This window comes from Colossoma macropomum, unplaced genomic scaffold (genome assembly GCF_904425465.1).
Source record: "Colossoma macropomum unplaced genomic scaffold, Colossoma_macropomum, whole genome shotgun sequence".
Classification (NCBI taxonomy): domain Eukaryota; kingdom Metazoa; phylum Chordata; class Actinopteri; order Characiformes; family Serrasalmidae; genus Colossoma; species Colossoma macropomum.
This window is the reverse complement of record NW_023494801.1, coordinates 36,807,357-36,812,302: the sequence shown is the minus strand read 5'-3', so window position 1 is coordinate 36,812,302 and position 4,946 is coordinate 36,807,357.

Here is a 4,946-nt window from a genome sequence, read left to right as displayed (position 1 = left end):
GTATCAATTTAACCAAAAAATGACTTTGTGGTAACAAGTAATTGAACGAGTTTTATTCAACTCAAAAAATTACTTTGATCTAAAAAAAAATGTATTCAGATTGAATAAAAATAATTCAGTCACCACATGAAGTATTTTAGGTTGCACTGAGACCATTTTTACAGTGTGGGGAGTCAAATAATGTTTTGAAAGTGTTTATATACGTTTTTTTAAAGTGAGCAGTTGAATTTTCTGTAATATGGGCCTTTAATAAATGGTACATTTTTAAAAGTGTATAACTTCCTTATTAGTATAGAATAATAAGGCAGAGTGGATGGGTGGGTGAGTGAGTGAGTGGGTGAGGGAGTGAATGGGTGAGTGAGTGGGTGAGTGAGTGGGTGGGTGAGTGATGGAGTGAGTGATTGAGTGGGTGGGTGATTGGGTGAGGGAGTGAGTGGGTGGGTGAGTGATGGAGTGAGTGATTGGGTGAGTGATTGAGTGAGTGGGTGAGTGATTGAGTGGGAGGGTGATTGGGTGGGTGATTGAGTGATGGAGTGAGTGATTGGGTGGGTGAGTGATTGAGTGATTGAGTGGGAGGGTGATTGGGTGGGTGATTGAGTGGGTGGGTGAGTGATTGAGTGGGAGGGTGATTGGGTGGGTGATTGAGTGAGTGATGGAGTGAGTGGGTGATTGAGTGATTGAGTGGGAGGGTGACTGGGTGAGTGATTGAGTGGGTGAGTGAGTGAGTGGGTGGGTGAGCGAGCGAGCAAGTGAGTGAGCGATTGAGTGGGTGGGTGGGCGATTGAGTGGGTGGGTGAGCGATTGAGTGGGTGGGTGGGTGATTGAGTGGGTGGGTGAGTGAGTGACTGGGTGAGTGAGTGGGTGGGTGATTGAGTGGTGGGTGAGTGAGTGAGTGGGTGATTGAGTGGGTGAGTGATTGAGTGAGTGGGTGGGTGAGTGATTGAGTGGGTGAGTGATTGAGTGAGTGGGTGAGTGATTGAGTGAGTGGGTCGGTGAGTGAGTGGTTGGGTGATTGGGTGTTTAATCAGGAGAGCCTGTACAGTAAGTTGTATGAAGATTAGACTGTAGTTATGACCTGGTATTTAACTCGCTGTGCTGCCTGGCTGTTTTCTTCTGTGTCGAGTGTTTTGACAGTGTCCACTAAAGTTTTATATTCCTGGACTGCATTTCAGTGAGGAAACAAAATATCACCCACAAGTTCCGATTGGTCAGTTTCACATCCTCAATAATAAACAGTTTTGAATGGTTCATTTTTGTTTCTATGGTTACCAGTCAGTCACCCTAACCTTAGATATGCTGATTTCAGGTAAGAATGAAAGATTCTCAGCATAATTTAAATGTTTAAGACGTAAACAGAGCCGTTCAGAGTGGTTTGGTGTGAAATACTCTGTTCTAGAGAAACTGACCGAGTCAGAACTGTTCACAGTGGTGGTGATAGGAACCAGACGTCCACCTCTAAAAGCTCCTCACAGAAAGTTACTACATGAAGTGTTTCTGAATTCACTGCCCGATGTCTGAGGTGGAGGTCAGATCTGGTGTGAAGCGTGTTCAGTTGTTCAGCTATATTAAAAATAGTTCAGCTCCAGCTGTTGAGGCGGCAGCTGGATTACACAAGCATTAAAGAACACACACGGTGCTCATCAAAAGTTTGGGGACGCTTTGCCTTCCCTTCAGAAGTTCTGCGTTTGATTCAGTAAGAAATCTCGCTGCGCAGGTTCAGTTCATCGTAAAGCAGCTCGGTGATGCTGCTTTGTGTGTATATTGTTCATCATCATCAGCTTCATGTTCATCAGAATCTCTTCCTCGGTGTGAAGAGCAGATTTTAAACAGTGATCCGACTGTTTTCTCTTCCAAACTGTTGTTAAACTCACACGTTGAAGCTCTTTTCCTTCAGTTCTGCAGTTTCTCCAGGAAAAAAATGGCAAAATATAAACAGCTTTAATATATTTTGCAAACTGACCAAAAACACAGGACCGTATCCTACATTCCCTGGTGTTTTATTTTTTTATTTTATTTTTTTATACTCCTTGTCACTTAGGATTAAACTGGCTCTTTTGTGTACTGTGCCTGTATGTAAATAAGCACTGTCCTGATTGGCTGTCCTGTATTGTGTCTCATTCAGAAAGCAGTCCAGACTGAAATACTTCTTAACATCAGTGTGAATGGGCGGGGCTAAACGGTGGTAGGCTGGATAGGCAAATGTATGCAAATGTGTTTGTGACATCACAACAGTGAATTCAAAACAGGCTGTTTTTGCAGCTTCGTTTCCATAAATGGAGCGGGGAGCAAACACTGAGTGTTTACATGCATTTAATAATCCGATCTGCAGAAAATCAGATTTGGTCAGTAATCCGATCAACGTGTTTACATGCACTTGAGTAATCAGATAATGGGGAAACTCTGGGTCTACATGAGTCAGACAGTAATCAGATTTCTGCTTTACAACCAGCCAATAAACTCACAGAAGAAGACGAGACGTAAACATAACATAAAACTTCAACATGCAGTGGCTTTTTTTAAAACGTCGCACCACTTTATCTGAAAATATGAACAAACATCATCTAGAAGATGAAGAATATTTAAATCCTTCATTTCGTCAGGCATGTATTTGGTTTCAGCGTCGCTCCAAAAGTGTTGTGCTGCGTCTCGCGGCGACACAGCTTACTTATTTTTCTGGTACCGCCATCTGTTTCGCACATGCTCAGACTGAGAAATCTGAAAGAAATCAGAGTAAGAGTTTACAGAACTGAGAAATCTGATTACTGAGCTAGAACCCAGCCTCTTTATTAATCAGATTTCTTAATCTGTCAGATTTCTAGACCTTACTCTGATCTAAGATATTGGAGTATGCTGTTTGCATGCGGAAATCTGATTATGATTGGATTATTGAGTGCATGTAAAAACACTCAATGTGTTCTGATACTAACAGTGTTCACATTACTTAAGGCAAAAAATTCTAGACGTTTTCACGATACACAAATGTGCATCACGATATTTCTTTTTTCTGAGATTCAGTAAGTTGGAACAGACAAAATAGAACCTGCTTTGCCACAATTAAAACTATAATAATAACTAGGAAGGGAAAGTTCATGAACAAACTTTAAGTTGGCTTGAAAAAGCCAGCTAATCGCGTTACACCGTTAAAATGGTGGAAGACGGTTGATGGTTGTTAAAATGTTGCTAAGTGCTTGTTGCAGTATCCAAGGTGGATGGTAAAGTTCCACCTTAAATTCTGTGCCACCTTAATTTTAGTGCTACCTTAAATGGAGTTCCACCGGAAATTCTGTGCCACCTTAATTTTAGTGCTATGTTAATTGCAGTTCCACCTTGAATTCAGTGCCACCTTAAATGTAGTTCCACCTTAAATTCAGTACCACCTTAATTTTAGTGCTACCTTTAATAGAGTTCCACCTTAAATTCTGTGCCACCTTAACTGAAGTTCCATCTTAAATGCAGTTCCATCTTTTTCAAGCCAACTTAGTAACGATAATGATAAACCTACAGCTATAATGTTTTTAATTCGCTGTTTTTCAAGCTGCACTTCACTAAATCCAGTTAAACAGGTCTAATTCTGCTCTCTTTGTAATGAAACCATGATATGCTCCGAAAAGAATATTGACATAATTTATTGTGATAACAATAAAATGTCTTATTGTCCACCCCTAAAAACATCAAAGACAGTTAGACTTTCTGTAGTACGAGCCCTTTAAACACATTAAAGCTCCCTATGTGTCTCCAGACGTCTGACCGGTGGTGTGGGCTGCCCGACTGCGGAGCGTTTAATGAGGAAAATCCTGGACTCTGTATCTGCTGTCGGTTTGCAGGCAGGGATTTGAGTCTGAGTGACAAATCCTGTATGTCTGTAAGTAGCAGTCGAGCTCAGGAGTGTCTGTGGGACACGTCTGCACCTCACACGACCCCCAGCTCGGAGAACGGCCTGCGTTCTGAACAGAGGCACGTTCACCACCGCAGGACGCTGCTCTAATGAAGACGCAGCGCAGCAATGAAGCTTCAAAGGTCTGTTTTTTTTGGCTGGTACTGTATGAGTGAGGGGCGGCACAGTGGTGCAGTGGGTGGCCCTGTCGCCGGGTGACCAGGGCAGGGTCCTTTCTGTGTGGAGTTTGCATGTTGTCCCTGTGTCTGCATGGGTTTCCTCCCACAGTCCAAACCATGCAGTCGGGTGAACTGGACATGCTAAAATGTGTGTGAATGTATATGTCTGTCTGTCTGCCCTGCGATGAACTGGCGACCTGTCCAGGGTGTATCCTGCCTTCCACCCAATGACTGCTGGGACAGGCTCCAGCTCCCCCCGTGACCCAGAGGAATAAGGGGCTTAGAAGATGTGTGTGTGTGTGTGTGTGTGTGTGTGTGTGTGTGTGTGAGAGAGAGAACATCATCACATACTTAAAGAGCCCGACTACATTTTTCTATTTCCGTTATTACCTTATAAAATTTGTGGGGTTTTAAAACACTTAAGTTTCTACATGATCATTTCCCAGCCTTAGAATTAAACAGGCTAATGTATGTATGTAAATGAGCTCTGTTCTGATTGGCCGTCCTGTATGCTGCCTCATTCAAAAAGCAGTCTGGACTGAAACACTCCTTATAACTTCAGTCTAAATGGGCCGTTGAGCCGTTAGCTGTTGAGCTCCATTTACTCCTATTCATTGAGGACTTGCTCGAGGGCGCCCTCTGCTGTTTAGCAGTCATGTTTTTGATATAATGGGGGAAATAGGAAGAGGCCAGGCTCCTCATAAACCGGCTCTGGTTTTACTGTTGCCATAGTAACTGCTTTTTGTCGTGGTAACACACTGCGGTCAAGAGGAGTGAAAACTCCCGAATGAAAACCACCGACGCATTCAACACATTCTTCTCTTCCCTTTAATAAAAACAATAAAACAAAACATAAAAGATATTTAGGCCACACATATGATGCGATCTACATT